The following is a 19,262-nucleotide window of genomic DNA, read 5'->3' on the forward strand; positions in this document are numbered from 1 at the left end:
TCTGGTTGGCTACTTCTGTGAAGAGTTTGGCAAGAAATATAAACTGAATATCAAATCAAATAGTAGGCCTTTACTGCGACTCGCTCAGGAGGGCGAAAAGTTTAAGAAGTTGATGAGTGCAAATGCTTCAGATCTGCCTATGAATATGAAATGTTTGAATGATATTGATATCTCTGGGAAAAGGAACAGGGGTCACTTTGAAGAAATGTGTGACAGCCTGTTGTCTCAATTGGAAAATCCTCTGCACAGCATCTTAGAGCAAGCAAAGCTCAAGAAGGAAGATCATTCCCTTTTACAACAAAAAGTCAATGATTGTGTACAGATGTATGGAGAGGCAACTCAAGTCACAGAGGGATGTCAAGAGTCCCTACTTGGAACAAAGCTTAGTGAAGCAAAGGTTCTCAAAGTTTTGTGGAAAACATTTATGGATTGCAGAGAGAGGCGTCTTAAGAATGTTGAAGACATTAAGACTAGCCCAATTGAGTTGCCTATGGATCACGGTCCTCCATGGTGGATTGGACAGACGGTTATGAGGGACAAGCTGTCTGACATTTATGAGAAAGCTGTCAATGAAGATGACAGAAACGAGAAGGAGCAAAATGATGCCAAAAATGCAGTTGAAGAATGTGTATATGAGATGAGAGACAAACTGTGTGGCATTTATGAGAAATCTGTCAATGAAGATGACAAAACAGTTTCATCCGGAAGCTTGAGGATAATAGGAGGCTTATCAGTGAGTCAGCAGTGCCTGACACATGCGTGCCTGGAAATATGTGTCCCAACCCTAGGGTTGAAACAAGAGGGGGGGGTATGTGACAGGAAGTCAGGTAAATCTGGGAATGTAGTCACTGAGAGGAGACACATTCCCACCTGCTTTGAAAGTACACTGATACTATAGGGTGTTGGCTGCAGAGAGAGCCAGCAGGAAGTTGAAAACCATTCAGCTGTTCAGAATGAGGAGATCAAGGACTCTATAATTTGTCCAGAGAAAATCTATTGAGTGCTGCCTCCTGTCGCTGTGTGAGCTGGGAAGAGGAGGACAGACATACGTGTACCTCCCGACGCCGTGTGGGCATGGGAGAAGGACTGCTGCCGCCTGTCGCCGTGTGGGCTGGGAGAGGGGGACAGTCGGATGTGTGCCTCCCGACAAGCTGGTGAGCATGGGAGAAGACCCCCTACAGCGATGTGAAGCTAAGGAGGGTAACCACGAGTGAAGACGTCTCAAAGGTGAGAAGACAAAGTGTTCCATGTGAAGAGTGTGAAGAGAAGTGTTCAATGTGAAGAATCTGAAGAGTAAAGGATCCTGTTATAAATGAACATGTGCTGTGTGAAAGAAAACAAAGGGACATGTTCAATGGACAATGTTTGTGCTGTGTGAAAAGCAAACAAATGGACATTTGAGTGTCTGCTGTAGGATCAGCAGTGTCGGCCCAACAGTAGGTTGGAAAGACTTCTTAGGTAGGTTCCAGCTGTGAGAAGGTAGCCGCCCACAGAGGCAAGGATTTATTTTGTCTTTTATTTTATTTTGGCTGTTTTGATGCTTGCAATTGTGTTAAGTAAATTGCATGAATAAATCAGTCTTGTTTTTCAACCTCTAATCGGCTATCTCTGTGAAAACGCACCCCCAAAGGGGTCACCCATACGCCTACCAATGAGTAATCCCTTACAATATATACACATACATATATATACACACACACACACACACACTAAATAACTGAGCTCCATTTCATGCTGAATAAACAAAATTATTAATGTATCTTAACCACTTTACCACCGGAGGATTTTGCTGTCCTACGTCCAGGCCACTTTTTGCGTTTCGGCACTGTGCGAATTTAACTGACAATTGCGCGGTCATGCAACGTCGTACCCAAACAAAATTTACGTCCTTTTTTTCCCACAAACAGAGCTTTCTTTTGGTGGTATTTGATTACCTCTGCACGTTTTATTTTTTGCTATATTAATAAAAAAAATGCGTAAATTTTGAAAAAATAACAATATTTTTCTACTTTGACAGTTAAAAAATATCCAATATATTCAATTTTTGTCATATATTTAGGCCAAAATGTATTTAGCTACATGTCTTTGACAAAAAAAATCTCAATGACCGTATTTTTAACCGCTTTAAGACCGGAAGGTTTTACCCCATTCCTGACCAGGCCATATTTTTCGATTCGGCACTGCGTTACTTTAACGGACAATTGCGCGGCCGTGCGATGCTGTACCCAAATTTATGTCCTTTTTTTCCCCACAAATAGAGCTTTCTTTTGGTGGTATTTGATTACCTGTCCGATTTTTACTTTTTGCGCTATAAACAAAAAAAGAGCGACAATTTTGAAAAAATAACAATATTTTTCAAATTTTTTTATATGAAATTCCTCCCCAAAAAAATGTAAAAATCTAAATTTTTTAACATTTTAGGCCAATTTGTTTTCTGCTACATATTTTTGGTAAAAAAAAATCGCAATAAGCTTATTTTGATTGGTTTGCGCAAAAGTTATTGCGTTTACTAACTACGGGAAATTTATGTCATTTTTATTGTTTTTTTTTTTTTAACTAGTAATGGCGGCGATCTGCGTTTTTTTTTGTGGGTCTGCGACATTGCGGCGGACAGATCGGACCCTTGACTGACATTTTTGACACTTTTGGGGGTACCAGTGACATTACTACAGTAATCAGTGCAATAAATATGCACTGTTACTGTAAAAATGACACTGGCAGGGAAGGGGTTAACTTTTATTGGTGATCAAGGGGTTAATGTATGCCTGGTGCTTACTAACGTGTGTGGGGGGAGGGGACTGTGTGACACAGGGACAGATCGCAGGTTCAGCTATGCTGAATCCTGCAATCTGTCACTGTTTGTCACTTAGGAGATCCGCCCGCTTTGTTTACACAAGCGGGCGGATTTCCACACTCGATTCCCCGACGATCGGGGAAGAGCAGCGGTGATCACCGCCTCTCTTCCCCTGGCCCGACTCCCGCTGTGACTGAATACAGCGGGAGCGCGCCGCCCACAGGGGGAGTATTTCAGCGACGTAGGTCTACGTCGCTGGACGATATCGAGCCACTTTGCCGCAGTACGGTCAACGTGACCTGTCGGCAAGTGGTTAAATAGAAGTATTTTTAGATATATTTTTACTCCAAAAGTATTTTATTAAAATAAATTTGATTAAAAAAATCTGATTTAAATTTTTAAAAAATCTGATTTAAATTTAAAAAAATCTGATTTAAATTTAAAAAAATCTGATTTAAATTTAAAAAAATCTGATTTTTTTGACTTCTTAAAAAAAAATCCTTGATTTTTTTTTCCACCCTACCCAATTCAGAATACAAACACCTCCCCCTCTTCTCATCTTCATAACACAGAAAAAGAGATATGTTTGAAATTCACAGAATATATCTAGGAAAGCTGATAGTTTGAGGGGTTGGTTCAGTGCACAGGAAGTTACAAGGAAACTTTATTTCTGGCAGGATCAACACATTTTCCTGTACTTGCTGAAAATTTACTTAGCCTTAAAAAAGAAAATCAAATGCAGCCATCACACCTAAGGACTAGTAAGCTGCAATATATTACATTTTGTTGCTGGGCTTATATCTGCAATCAAACCTTAGCATTTGTGCAGCAGTTAGGGTGTGCTCTGCAAAAAGTGTAGTTATAGGATTCTGAGACCACTGGCCTTTTTTACGTACAGATATGCAAAAGTGTGAATAAAGCTTTAAAGCAGAAAGTCAGCATAAAATAATACCAATCGAAAGATAAAATGATTGAAAAATAAAGGAGGATTTTGCTTCAATTCTCGCCTTCAATCCGAAGCGGTTCCCCCCACAACTTCTTTCCGGGCACAAAAGCATTGATTGCAATATACATGTTACATATTGGCGTGCACGCCGGAGTGAGAGAAATCAGTTTAGCACCAGAGCTCCTTCGTAGCTCTAAACTTATGAACTGTAGGGGCTTTTAAAGCATGGAAAATGTAGGGTACTGAAGTTTGTTGCTGTTTCACGCAAATGTGGTTGTAAAGGAAGGTTTATTTTATCTGAATGCATTGTATGCATTCAGATAAAAAGCCTTCTGTGTGCAGCAGCCCCCCCCCCCCAGTACTTACCTGAGGTCCATCTAGATCCAGTGATGTTGCATGAGAGACTCGGCCTTCCGGGACCCCCCCCCCCAATATTGGCTGAGACAGGAGCAAGGCACCATTGGCTCCCACTGCTGTCAATGTCAGTGAGCCAATGAGGAGAGAAAGGGGGCGGGGCCGAGCTGCGTCTCAGTGTCTGAATGGACATACAGAGCTTGGCTCTAGTGCCCCCATAGCAAGTTAGCCCGATAGTGCCCCCATATCAAGAGGGACCTGAGAAGAGGAGGATCAGGGCTGCTCTGAGCAGAACCAACTGCACAGAGAAGGTACCTTTTGGGGGTTTTTTTAATGAAAAATACCCGAAAACTTTAGTATCACTTTAAGGTTTAAAAATGAAAAAGAAACACTTGGGACTTGCTTGAGACTTGAAGGCTAAGACTTGAGACTTGCTTGTGACTTGCACATGTGTGACTTACTCCCATGTCTGGTTTGCTCCATCTGCTTATCAGGGGAGCCTGATCAATAGTTAGGCCTGTTACACATGTGTCCATGTGTGATGCATCTGGGCTGAGGGAGTGTCCCCACAGCATGCAATAGGGGAGCCTGTTAGACAGTGGAGGAAACCCAGCCAGTGACACACAAACTTTGTAACTATCCCAGTGGGTAGGCACAAACAGTGGTGCATCCTGGGATATGTTATAAAAGCCAAGGCCACATGTGACAGGGTGTCTTTGGGCGGGAAGCCAGGTCCCAGGAGGAGGGTGACAGCAGTCTGTCCTCCTGTCTGTGTGGAAGGTGGTCACAGGTGGACGGCCTAATGAGCCAGAAGTGTGGTGCTGGGCCAGGAGGTCCAGTGGATGCTGACAGATAGAGGGGAAGGCAGAGCAACCTTGGAAAAACAGTGTCCGTGAGTACCGGGAAGCTTGCCAGGGGTCTGACCAGGAAAGGGACCACTCCAGTGGAGAGTCAGTGGACAGGAGCTAGCACCCCACAGTGAGAAAGGGGGTGCCAAGTTAGGGCCCTGAAGATAAACTATAACAGGATCATATTCTTTATCTTCACTTCAGTGGCAAGGTGAAGCAGTGGCCTTTCCGCACAAACTACAGTCCTTTGTCCTCAGAATTGTGCATAGTTCATAGTTGGAGTATCCCACTCATCCCTTCAGTTCCAAATAAAACACCAAAAACCAAATCCCCAGGACTGTTCATTGTCTGAGCCAAGCGTCTAAAGTGATAAGTTTCCACAGACTGTTGCTACGGGTAACCCAGGGGAATCCAGAAAGTGCAATTCTCAGCAGTCCTCTAGGGGGCAGGGCTACAACATTATAAAAAAAAATTTAGATAACTTTACTCTTTTCTTATTTTTTAATTCAAAAAATTGCATTTGCAAGACCTCTGCGCAAGGACGGTGTGACAAAGTATTGCAATGATCTCCATTTTATTCCCTAGGATCTCTGCTGAAAAAAAATATATATAATGTTTGGGGGTTCTAAGTAATTTTCTAGCAAAAAATACTGATTTTATCTTGTAAACAACAAGTGGCAGAAAAGGCCTGGTTCTTAAAGCAGTAGTATAATCCGCTTTTTAACTTTTACCTACAGGTAAGCCTAAAATAAGGCCTATAATAAGGCTTACTTGTAGGTAAAATGAATATCTCCTAAACCTGCACTGTTTAGGAGAGAATTACCCAGCATGCAGCCGCTGACACCAGCGGCGCATGCGCTCTGAAGGTCTAGCGGATCTTCAGTGCCGGTTCACATTTGTGCGATACGGGAACGCTGCGAATATGCAGCGGGATCCCGCATCGCATCCGCACCTCTGGCAGTTCATATGCGATACGCAGGGGGTGTCAATTAAAAGTTAACCCCAGTTGAGATCGCAAATCGCAGTGCGATCTGCAAGTTCACACAGAATCAGATCGCACTAGTGTCAACCACTATGCGATCCGATTCTGCTGCGGATAAAAAAAAAAAAAGCCTCATGTGCGAGTTTAGTGCGGATGCGGTGCGAATTCAGCCATACAAAGTGTATGACTGAAATTCGCACTGTTCATGAGATCGCATGTAATTTAGGAGCAGTGCGCTCTGAATTACATGCGATCTCCGCGATCGCACTAATGTGAACCGGGGCTTAGAGCCTGAAGGTGAACTCCCGCGCGCAGGGAGTGACGTCATTGTGGCTCCGGCCACTCACAGCGCCAGAACCGCCGAACCTGCAAGAGACACCAAGGGAACATGACAGCTCCCTCAGCGGTGTCCGTGCGACCGTGTGCGGGCTTCGTTTTAAGGTAAGTATTCCATAATAATGTGCTAGCATGCGATGCATACTAGCACATTATGCCATTGTCCTGCAGGAGGTTTTTTCTCTCTCTCAGGGGATACTACCACTTTAAGTGGTTAAACGTGAAAAAGTGGCTCTGGCAGCAAAAGGATTAAACTGGCAGCTACAGAAAAGTACACAGAACAGATTAGAACTGCAAAGGATTGTGAATTCCAGGAATATATTAAATATCTGCACATAAAGAGCTTTGTACTACTCTGTAAATCAGCTCTAACAATAGCTGACAGTTCTGGGCACCAGTTCACTGCCACACTATTATTGCAGAGCACAGGCAGGAGGGTCATCTAAAAGTAGTGCAAACAGTTTTGGGACAAGGTCAACTAGAGCCCAGGGCGGACATGCTAAACTGCGCCCCCCAAGATGTATGAGCATTTCATGTCAGCAAGCCACCCCCCTCCCCCCCCAAAAAAAAAAAAACAAATAGCTCTAATCTTCTTGCTTACCCCTTAGAAAAAAAATCTGCTTTCTTCCCAGGACAAATACACCCCCTGCTGAAACCCCCCCTCCCAGCACAAATCCCCCCCCCCATCCCCTCTCCCAGCTAAAATTCTCTCTCTTTGCAAATCCCCCCACACAAATTGACCCCCCCCCCCCAAAAAAAACACTCCTTTTAGCATAAATCCTCCACCCCCCAAATTTACCCTCCTAGTACATATCATCTCCCCCCACTCCAAATCCCCCCTCCCAGTACATATCCCCCCCCCATTTTCAATCCTAGCACAAATACCCCCAATCATCCCTCTTAGCACAAATACCCTCCGCTTCTAGCACAAGCTCCCCAAATCCCTCCTTCTAGTACAAATCCTCTTCTCCCATCCCCCTCCCAACAAAAATCCCCCAAATCACAACTTCTAGCACCCACTCAAATTTTCCCTCCTAAAACTATTCATACCCCCTGCTACCCCCCAAATTCCCCCTCCCAACACAAATCTCCTCCAATCTCCTTGTGGTGTCCCCCCTCCCCCCTACCAAATCTTCTTGTGGTGCCCCTCATGATACCACAGTGCCCAGGGCAGCCACACCTCCTGCCCATCCCCTTGTCCCAGCCCTGAGTGCAATTGCCCTTGCAGCGCCACACCACATCCTGCTCCCCTACTCCCTAACTTCCATTCTGGAACACATGCACTGACTATAAAAAAAATGATTACAGCATTATCTCTATAACATTCATATACTGTATATCCCCTTCTCCATTTCCCCCTTGTAAGGTTCCAAAACCCAAGTCTAATATCAGGATTTTGGTTACAGTTGCAGAAAACACCACTCTATTGTTGTCACCAGAATAAACATTGCCATCGTGTGCTTTTATTCCTATTTCCAATAGAGTTCTCCACCAGTCCTGGTGGTCAGAGGGAGCAAAGTAAAAAAGACATAGATAGCACCCCTGTGGTTAGTAGTGGAGGAATAGTGCCCCATTATTGATGTCAGTGGAAGCAGCAGTGCCCCAATTGTTGGTGTCAGTGGAAAGAATAGTGCACCATCACTGGTATTACGGTAGGGAAAGGAATAGTGCCATATCATTGGTATTAGAGGGAGGAATAATGCCCCATCATTAGTGTCAGTGGAAGGAATCATGCTTAATCACTGGTGTCAGTAGGAGAAACAGTGCCCTATGGTTGGTGTTAGTGGAAGAAATAGTTCCCCCAACGTTGGTACCAGTGGAAAGAATAGTGTCCAATGTCAGTGAAAGGAAAAGTGACCTATTGTTGGTGACAGTGAGAGAAATAGTGCGCCATTGTTGGCGTCAGTGGAAGGAATAGTGCCCCATTGTTGGTGTCAACGAGGAATATCGCTCTATTGTTCATATTAGAGGGAAGAACAGTGCCCCATCATTGGTGTCATAGGAAGGAATCGTGCATAATCATTGGTGTCAGTAAGAGAAACAGTGCCCCATGGTTGGTGTCAGTGGAAGGAATAGTTCCCCCAACGTTGGTGCCAGTGGAAAGAATAGTGCCCCATCACTGGTGTCAGTGGAAGGAATAGTGCCCTATCATTAGTGACAGTGAGAGAAATAAATCCCCATTGTTGGTGTTAGTGGGGGAAATAGTGCCCCATTGTTGGCGCCAGTGGAAGGAATAGTGCCCCACCGTTGGTGTCAACGGGAGAAATAGTGCCCCATTGTTGGTGTTAGTGCGAGAAATAGTGCCCCATTGTTGGTGTTAGTGCGAGAAATAGTGCCCCATTGTTGGCGTCAGTGGAAGTAATAGTGCCCCATTGTTGGTGTCAACGAGGAATAGCGCTCTATTGTTCATATTAGAGGGAAGAACAGTGCCCCATCATTGGTGTCATAGGAAGGAATCGTGCCTAATCATTGGTGTCAGTAAGAGAAACAGTGCACCATGGTTGGTGTCAGTGGAAGGAATAGTTCCCCCAACGTTGGTGCCAGTGGAAAGAATAGTGCCCCATCACTGTTTTCAGTGGAAGGAATAGTGCCTTATCACTGGTGACAGTGGAAGGAATCATGCCTATTCATTGGTGTCAGTAGGAGAAATAGTGCCCTATGATTGGTGTTAGTGGAAGGAATAGTTCCCCCAACGTTGGTGCCAGTGGAAAGAATAGTGCCCCATCACTGGTGTCAATGGAAGGAATAGTGCCCTATCATTAGTGACAGTGAGAGAAATAATGCCCCATCGTTGGTGTCAGTGGGGGAAATAGTGCCCCATTGTTGGTGCTAGTGGAAGGAATAGTGCCCCACCATTGGTGTCAGTGGGAGAAATAGTGCCCTATCACTGGTATTAGAGGGAGAAATAGTGCCCCATCATTGGTATTAAAGGGAAGAATAGTGCCCCACTGTTATCCGTGGAAGGAATAGTGCCCAATCATTGGTGTCAATGGGAGAAATAGTGCCCTATGTTTGGTTTCAGTGGAAGAATGGTGCCACATTATTTGTGTCAGTGGGAGAAATAGTGCCCCATTGTTGGTGTCAGTGGAAGGAATAGTGCCCCATCATTGGTGCCAGTGCCAGTGGGAGAAATAGTGCCCCATCGTTGGTGTCAGTGGGAGGAATCGTGTCAGTGGCGGAGCCAGAGGGTTAGCTGGGGTGGCAATTGTCACCCCAGAAGAAGTCCTTGCCACCCCTGTTGCCACCCCAATCCTGGGCGGGTGGCCGGGTGCATGGTAGCGGAGGAATCACAGGGCAGGGGATCGCCGTACGGCCGGGAGCTGCGGAGGGAGGCGGATGGAGAGCAGGGAAGACCGGACTCCTGCTTCTTACACAGCCAGTGGTGTCGGCAGGGGGGGCTGAACGGAGCTTCAGCCCCGAGTGTGCCAACCAAAAAGTCCCGGGTCTCGTGTGTGGATCGTCATCGTTTTAAATTTGCCTGCCCCCGCCCCGAGTGTCAAATATGCCATTGCATTGCTCCTACTTTCTTCGGCTCTCAGCTGAGCTGAGCAGCGCTGCAGCCAGAAGAAGACGGAGGGGGTGGAGGCGGAGCCAATGCTAGGCGGCAAGGAGAGGAATTTGAAATCCTCCTCCGCTCCGAGAACCTCTTCTGCTGTCACATGACGAGCGGAGGAGGATTTCAAATTCCTCCCCTTGCCGCCTAGCATTGGCTCCGCCTCCACCCCCTCCGTCTTCTTCTGGCCGCAGCGCTGCTCAGCTCAGCTGAGAGCCGAAGGAAGAAGAATGTGAGTGCCCGAGGGGGGAGGGGGGGAAAGAAGGAAGAATGTGAGTGCCCGAGGGGGGGGGGGAATGTGAGTGCCTGAGGGGGAGGGAGGAGGAAGAATGTGAGTGCCCCAGGGGGAGGGGGAGAATGTGAGTGCCTGAGGGGGAGGGAGGAGGAAGAAGGTGAGTGCCCGAGGGGGGGGAGGAAGAAAGTGAGTGCCTGATGGGGGGGGGGGAGGAAGAAGAAGAAGGTGAGTGCCTGATGGGGGGGAGGAAGAAGAAGGTGAGTGCCTGATGGGGGGGGGGAGGAGTAAGAAGGTGAGTGCCTGAGGGGGGGGAGGAGGAAGAAGGTGAGTGCCTGAGAGGGGGGGGAAGAAGAAGGTGAGTGCCCGAGGGGGGGGGAAGGAGGAGGAAGAAGGTTAGTGCCTGAGGGGGGGGGCGGAAGAAGGTTAGTGCCTGAGGGGGGAGGAGGAAGAAGGTTAGTGCCTGAGGGGGGGGGCGGAAGAAGGTTAGTGCCTGAGGGGGGAGGAGGAAGAAGGTTAGTGCCTGAGGGGGGCGCAGGGGCACCGCCCCCCCCCATCCATGCGTCCAGCCCCCTAATCTGCATGCAGGGGCGTTCAATGGGATTTTTTTTTTTTTGCATCACCTGATTAGAGCCAGAGGCTCTAATAGGGCGATGCAAAGGGTGGACCCGGGGCGCAGAGCAGTGCATCCCGAGCCCACCCATTGCGTGACAATAGCGAATGAATATTCGCTATTGTCACACCGATCCAACTCCTGGCCAATCAGGAAGCGCTTCCGATACGCGCTTCTTGATTGGCCACAAGACAAACCCCTTGCCATTAGCCGAGGAGGAGGCGGAAGGACTAGTGGAGACGCGCCGCCGGTCACCGGTACTCAGAAGAAGCCGCTGCTGCTGGAAGGACTCGTGGAGACGCGTCGCCGGTCACCGGGACTGAGAAGAAGCCGCCCGCTGCCGCTCCAGGTAGGTAAGGGGGCACGCACGCTGATCTCTGCATTGGGGGCATGTACGCTGGTCACTGCATTGGGGGCATGTATGCTGGTCACTGCATTGGGGGCATGTATGCTGGTCTCTGCATTGGGGGCATGTATGCTGATCTCTGCATTGAAGGGGGCATGTACGCTGGTCACTGCATTGAAGGGGGAATGTACGCTGGTCACTGCATTGAAGGGGGAATGTACGCTGGTCACTGCATTGAAGGGGGCATGTACGCTGGTAACTGCATTGAAGGGGGAATGTACGCTGGTCACTGCATTGGGGGCATGTACGCTGATCTCTGCATTGAAGGGGGCATGTACGCTGATCTCTGCATTGAAGGGGGAATGTACGCTGGTCACTGCATTGAAGGGGGCATGTACGCTGGTCACTGCATTGGGGGCATGTATGCTGGTCTCTGCATTGGGGGCATGTATGCTGGTCACTGCATTCAGGGCATGTATGCTGATCTCTGCATTGAAGGGGGCATATACACTGATCTCTGCATTGAAGGGGGCATATACGCTGATCTCTGCATTGAAGGGGGCATGTACGCTGGTCTCTGCATTGAAGGGGGCATGTACGCTGGTCACTGCATTGAAGGGGGCATGTACGCTGGTCACTGCATTGAAGGGGGCACGCTGGTCACTCTGCATTGAAGGGGGCACACTGGTCACTCTGCATTGAAGGGGGCACATACCTTAATTACTGAAGGCCCGTTTCTCACTTTTGCGACCTCAAAGTCACGCAATTTTTTACAGCGTTTTTTGCCGCAAAGCAATGCCTATTACATTTTTCTGTTTGCGCCCCCCTAACATTTTTGAGCACCAGCCGCCACTGTCCCCAATATACCTAGAACATTGTGCACATATTAATCTGCAAGTGTTCACAGATATTTATAGGTCAGAGTGTTTAACTGACAAAGAATGATGTGCCATAGAACTGCTGATGTGGATGTATTTTTCTGCTCTGTATCTAATAAATGCATACTTTACACCCCCCCTTTCCAGTACCCCCCAGAGCTCTTCAGGCCCCCCCCCCACCAGTGCTCTTTAGCCCCCCCCCCTCCCCCAGGACTCTTCAGCTCCCCACAGTGCTTTACAGCTCCCCCCTATTTTCATAGATTTAGGCTAATATGTATTCTGCCACATATTTTTTGTAAAAGTGTATTTTGATTGGTTTGCAAAAAAGTTATTACATCTACAAACTGGAACTTTTTATTTTTTAATTGTTTTTACTAGTAATGGCAGCGATCAGCGATTATTAGAGGGACTGCGACATTGCGGTGGACAAATCTGACACTAAATGACACTTTATATATTGACCCCCCAAAATAATACCTTGCCCCCCCCTTTGCCACCCCTGTTTTAAAAGTCTAGCTCCGCCACTGAATCGTGTCCCATCATTGGTGTCAGTGGAAAGAATAGTGTCCCATTGTTGGTGTCAAAAGAAGAAGTTATGCCCCATGATTGGTGTCAGTAGAAGAAATAGTTTCCTAAGTGCAAGATAGAGGCAAGCAAAAGGCTGCCGTTTGGAGATCACTGGTTTAGAGTTTAGCATGTGTGCCTTGCAGGATTAGGGACAAGTTCCAATTCTGTGCTTCCATGGATTTCCTCTAGGCATTCTGGTTTCCTTCTATATTCCAAAGGATAATTTATCCTAATATATGTATGGACGTAAGATAGGAATGTTAGAGTTTAAGCTCCTTGAGGGCAGGGTCTGATTTGAATGTACAGTAAATCCATGCATAAACTATTAGCACTTTACACATACCTGTCATTTATAAACTATTACTGAGCATGTACACACCTGATAGGAACAATTTTTGTAAAATAGATTTGCGGTATTTATAAAGTTCAGTATAGTGCAATGTTTATATAGTATGGTACCCAGACCCATTCACATTACTCTCTGTCCCCCAGAGAAGCTAGCAATCTGAATTTCCCACATACACACACCAAGAGTGATTTGGGAGGATGCCAATTAGCTCACTAGTAGGTTTTTGGGATTTAGGCTTCATGTACACTACAGCTCCTAAACTCAACTCCAAAAAAGCATTTGGAGTTGATTTATTAAATGCAAATAGACTGTGCACTTTACAAAGTGCAGTTGCCCTCAGCAAGTGCAGTTGCTCCAGAGCTTGGTTAATGAGATAAAGCTTCACTTTGCAAAGAATACCCAATCATGTGCAAGGAACATAAAAAACAAAACAGCATTTTTGCGTGCATGATTGGATGATGGAAGTCAGCAGAGCTTCTGCTCATTTACTAACCTCTGGAGCAACTGCACTTTGCAAAGTGCACAGTCTATTTAGTTACATATTTCCAATGTGAGGTTGAAAAAAGACACCAGTCCATCCAGTTCAACCTATAATGTGTGTGTGTTTGCTCTTAACCTCCCTGGCGGTATCCCTGAGCGTGACTCAGGGTGGATTTTTTAGTCTAGGATCGGTATCCCCGAGTCACGCTCGCGGTAGGTGTGCAGAGCGCGCAGCGGTGTCTCTTTCCTTCTCCTGGCGATCCAGCGATGATCTCTCATTGCTCTGACCGCCAGCCAAGATCCCCGCCGCTCGTCCGTCGGTGTGATGACTTCCTAGTTCCGTTCCCTGCAGCAGCAATGCTGCATGGGAGCAGAACTGGGAGGGAAATTCAAACGTTGCACAAAACACAAACACATAACACATTTTATATTATATATATATATATATATATATATATATATATATGCATATATATATATATATATATGAGTATATATATATATGTATATATGGAGATATATATATATATATATATATATATATATATATATACACACACACACACATATATACACACATATATACAGTGGGTACGGAAAGTATTCAGACCCCCTTAAATTTTTCACTCTTTGTTATATTGCAGCCATTTGCTAAAATCATTTAAGTTCATTCTTCTTCCTCATGAATGTACACACAGCTCCCCATATTGACAGAAAAACACAGAATTGTTGACATTGTTGCAGATTTATTAAAAAAGAAAAACTGAAATATCACATGGTCCTAAGTATTCAGACCCTTTGCTCAGTATTTAGTAGAAGCCTCCTTTTGATCTAATACAGCCAGGAGTCTTTTTGGGAAAGATGCAACAAGTCTTTCACACCTGGATTTGGGGATCCTCTGCCATTCCTCCTTGCAGATCCTCTCCAGTTCTGTCAGGTTGGATGGTAAATGTTGGTGGACAGCCATTTTTAGGTCTCTCCAGAGATGCTCAATTGGGTTTAAGTCAGGGCTCTGGCTGGGCCATTCAAGAACAGTCACAGAGTTGTTGTGAAGCCACTCCTTCGTTATTTTAGCTGTGTGCTTAGGGTCATTGTCTTGTTGGAAGGTAAACCTTCGGCCCAGTCTGAGGTCCAGAGCACTCTGGAGAAGGCTTTTGTCCAGGATATCCCTGTACTTGGCCGCATTCATCTTTCCCTCGATTGCAACCAGTCGTCCTGTCCCTGCAGCTGAAAAACACCCCCACAGCATGATGCTGCCCCCACCATGCTTCACTGTTGGGACTGTATTGGACAGGTGATGAGCAGTGCCTGTTTTTCTCCTAACATACCGCTTAGAATTAAGGCCAAAAAGTTCTATTTTGTTCTCATCAGTCCAGAGAATCTTATTTCTCACCATCTTGGAGTCTTTCAGGTGTTTTTTTAGCAAACTCCATGCGGGCTTTCATGTGTCTTACACTGAGGAGAGGCTTCCGTCAGGCCACTCTGCCATAAAGCCCCGACTGGTGGAGGGCTGCAGTGATGGTTGACTTTCTACAACTTTCTCCCATCTCCTGACTGCATCTCTGGAGCTCAGCCACAGTGATCTTTGGGTTCTTCTTTACCTCTCTCACCAAGGCTCTTCTCCCCCGATAGCTCAGTTTGGCTAGACGGCCAGCTCTAGGAAGGGTTCTGGTCGTCCCAAACGTCTTCCATTTGAGGATTATGGAGGCCACTGTGCTCTTAGGAACCTTAAGTGCAGCAGAAATCTTTTTGTAACCTTGGCCAGATCTGTGCCTTGCCACAATTCTGTCTCTGAGCTCTTCAGGCAGTTCCTTTGACCTCATGATTCTCATTTGCTTTGACATGCATTGTGATCTGGAAGGTCTTATATAGACAGGTGTGTGGCTTTCCTAATCAAGTCCAATCAGTATAATCAAACACAGCTGGACTCAAATGAAGGTGTAGAACCATCTCAAGGATGATCAGAAGAAATGGAAAGCACTTGAGTTAAATATATGAGTGTCACAGCAAAGGGTCTGAATACTTAGAACCATGTGATATTTCAGTTTTTCTTTTTTAATAAATCTGCAACAATGTCAACAATTCTGTGTTTTTCTGTCAGTATGGGGTGCTATGTGTACATTCATGAGGAAGACGAATGAACTTAAATGATTTTAGCAAATGGCTGCAATATAACAAAGAGTGAAAAATTTAAGGGGGTCTGAATACTTTCCGTACCCACTGTATATATATATATATATATATATATAAAATGTTTTTTTGTAAAATCTTACCGTAAAATCCTTTTCTCTTAAGCTCATTGACAGACGTAGTCCTCCTTGATTAATAACAACTCGGGTTATACTGCCCTCTACAGGAGTAGGACTAGACAGGAAAGAAAACGTTCTGGCCACACCCTAGGGGCAGTCCCAGAGGGTATATCCTCTCACTTCCTGCTACAGCACATCAGTTATGTCACAAAGCAGTGTTTAGAGAATTTAACCCAACCCAACTCAAAAACAGAGGGGCGGGTACTACGTCTGTCAATGAGCTTAAGAGAAAAGGATTTTACGGTAAGATTTTACAAAAATCCATTTTACTCTGTCGCTCATTGACAGACGTAGTCCTCCTTGATTAATATCAACTCGGGACGTCCCAAAGCAGTGCCACAAATGAGGGGTGGGAAAATGGAAATCCAAAATCCAATCTAGAAGGCCCAACCGGTGCCAACTAGAAGTTTTCAAGGCTCATCAATCACACGATGAGACTCAACTGAAATTCCAACGGAAAAAAACCCTCGAGGTAGACCACCGGTCTCCTCAAATTGCGGCCTGCAAAACCTTGCGGCCAAATGAGGCATCCGCCGATGCCATCACATCAACTTTATAAAATTTTGTAAAGGTATGCACCGACGACCAGGTAGCCGCCTTGCACACCTGGACCACTGACGCCTGATGGCGGTAGGCCCAGGAAGTACTGAGCGCTCGAGTGGAGTGCGCCTTAACAGGGAACGGAGGATTCCGACCCTTAATAGAATAAGCCTGTACCACCGTCTGTCTAATCCATTTGGAGATAGTCGTGGCAGATGCAGGCAACCCCTTTCTGGGGCCATCCGTGATCACAAAAAGTGAATCCGTCTCACGGAACGATTCCGTAGTCTTCAGGTATACCCCGATTGCCCTAACTACATCCAAGGAATGCAACGCATATTCCTGAGGATGATTGGGCTTAGGACACAAGGAAGGTAGCACAATATCTTCATTCAGATGAAAATCTGAAACCACCTTAGGAAGAAAGGATGGCTTCGGATGAAGAACTACCTTATCCCTATGAACCACTAGATATGGGGAATGGCATGATAATGCAGCCAGTTCTGACACCCTGTGTGCAGAAGTAATAGCCACCAAGAAGGCCACCTTCTGGGATAATGTAAGCAAGGGAATTTCCCTGATATTTTCAAAGGGAGGTTTCTGCAGAACCGACAAAACCAAATTAAGATCCCAGGGCGGTAAGGGCGAGCGCACTGGCGGAGCCAAGTGCCGCACCCCCTGGATGAAATTCCGCACCAAGGAATAAGTAGCCAAAGGCTTCTGAAAGAAGATTGCTAATGCTGAAACCTGACCCTTGATAGTGCTCAAGGATAGTTTCTGCTCAACCCCCTTTTGCAGAAAAGCCAAGATTCGGGTCACCGAATAGGTACATGGGGGAAATCCCAAAGATTCACACCACGCGATATAAGTCTTCCATGTGCGATAATAGACTTTGCTGGAAGTCGCTTTCCTTGCTTTAATTAGAGTAGGAATAACTGAAGCTGACAACCCTCTCTCCTTCAGTACCTGGGTCTCAATAGCCAGGCCATTAAAACCAGCGACTGTAAAGCACGATGGAAGATCGGTCCTTGAGACCGCAGATCCTCCCTGAGAGGAAGTCTCCAAGGAGCGTCCGCGACTAGCCTGTCCAAGTCGGCGTACCCGGCTTGACGAGGCTAGCCCGGAATTACCAGGATAACTGGAGTTCCCTCCACCTCTATCCTGCGGAGAAATCTCAGCAGTAACTTGAGAGGAGGGAAGACATACAGTAGCTGATACTTCCCCTACGGGGCGCTCAGCGAGTCTGCTGCGTCCGCCAGAGGATCGCGGGCGCGAGCCCTGTTGAGCCAACCTGCCAACAGATCCATATCCGGGGTGCCCCAATGAAGGGACAGCTGGCGAAATACCTCTGGATGAAGAGACTATTCCTCTTGATCCAAAATCTGAAGGCTGAAATAATCTGCCTGTCCACCCCCGTGATAAATATCGCGGAGAGAACTGGAACAACTGTTCCCCCAATAAGAATGTTGGCCACTTCTATGGCCGCCAGGGCACTCTTGGTGCCCCTTGGTGATCGACATAAGTCATGACCGTGGCATAGTCGGATTGGATCCGAACCGGGCTGCCCTGGAGCTGCTCGGTCCAGTAAATAAGACAAAGTCTGATCGCTCTCAGTTCCAACACATTTATCGGTAACCTGGAATTTATCAGAAGAAATGACTTCCCTTGGCTGAGCATCGGAGACCGAAGCCACCAGACCAGAGCCTCCCTGGTCCGCTCGCTCAATTGGATCCGATTGTCCAGGGAATCGGGATTCCGATTCCATATGAGAAGAATTTCCTCTTTGGAGAATTCGGGTATGAGACTGGGCAAACGGTACTGCCTCTAAGGAGGCGACCATCAATCCCAGCCAGTTGACGGACAGCAACATCCGAATCATTGACTGAATCTTCTGGAGTTTCTCCGCATGGAGAAATACTCTTGCCGAAGATGTATCCAAAATTAGGCCCAGATAGTTCAGTCTCCTGGTGGGAACCAGGGATGATCTTTGGGAAAAGCAACGAAAACGCTGATGTCCTGCGAAGATGGGGATATGAAGATAGGCATCCTAAATGTTTATGGACGCCAGGAAATCCCCCTGATGCAGGGAGGCCACCACTGTATGGATGGACTCCATCTCTTCCAAGACCAGAATTGGACGCACCTAGCCCTTTTTCCTGGGCATTGTGAACAAGTTCGACTAGAACTCCTCCAAGGAATGGGAACTACCACTGCTTGTTGCATCAAGCTGTCCCCCGCAAAGCTTTTTAAGCGACCCGGGGATGTCGAATATTGGAAGGGAAGAATCGCACCAGTGGAAGTGATCGAAGCTCGATCTTGTATCCCGACCATATGACCTTGCGAACCCCCTTTATCCGGGATTCTGGAAAGCCCTGGATCCGGAAACCGGTGAAGACGTCCCCCCACCCTAGAGATGGGTGGGGCCCATTCTGTCAATCCAACGGGATAACAGTGGCTTTATTTAGTCTGGAAATCGGTGAGTCCACTATTGGTGGTACCGTCCATCTTTGTAATGAGGGATTCCTCAAAATGATAGCGCCTAGCAATGCGTTTGGAAATAGCAGGGGCTCGTTTACGGACGACCCTATTTGGGCAAGGGAAACCCTTCACCATTTTGGTAGGCTTGCTAGTACCAAAAAAAGGAATATGAGTCTCAGCTACCTCTGCCGGTGTAACCTCAAGATTTAAGGTTTCCCGGACAGACACAACTAGTGCTTCCACCAACGCTTCTTGTGCTATGGCGGAGGCAGAAGCGTCCTCCTTACTGTCTGAGGAGACCGTACCTGAGACAACAACCCCAGAAAAGGGACTGCAATGACCAGCTCAGAATCCGTATCTGAAGTATCAGATGACATAGGGGTAGGCGGGGGTCGCTCTTCTTGACCCCCGTCCCTGACAGGCTACCTCCACCCAGGATACCAAAGACTCCAAAACTGCTGATAATGCATCATCACAAGTGGGGTACTGGAGGGTCCTGCGGCCACCCCGAGGGGATCAGGTGGGGATACATGTGTGGCAGGGTTCATGTAACAAGACACTTGCCAGCAAACACAAAAAAAATTAATTGCAAAAAAAAACATTTTTTTTTTTTTTTTACTTAGTCCCCCAGCGCAATAGCGCCCCTCAGTCTACCTG

General features: G+C 46.7%; 1 protein-coding gene across 1 annotated transcript in view; it reads right to left on the reverse strand.

The window, feature by feature from the left end:
* ST3GAL5 (ST3 beta-galactoside alpha-2,3-sialyltransferase 5) overlaps positions 1–19,262 on the reverse strand; it is a 121,416-nt gene that overhangs the window by 68,683 nt on the left and 33,471 nt on the right. The gene's annotated exons all lie outside the window — the stretch shown is intronic.

Source organism: Pelophylax lessonae (assembly GCF_965119305.1).
Source record: "Pelophylax lessonae genome assembly, chromosome: 1".
Classification (NCBI taxonomy): Eukaryota; Metazoa; Chordata; class Amphibia; order Anura; family Ranidae; genus Pelophylax; species Pelophylax lessonae.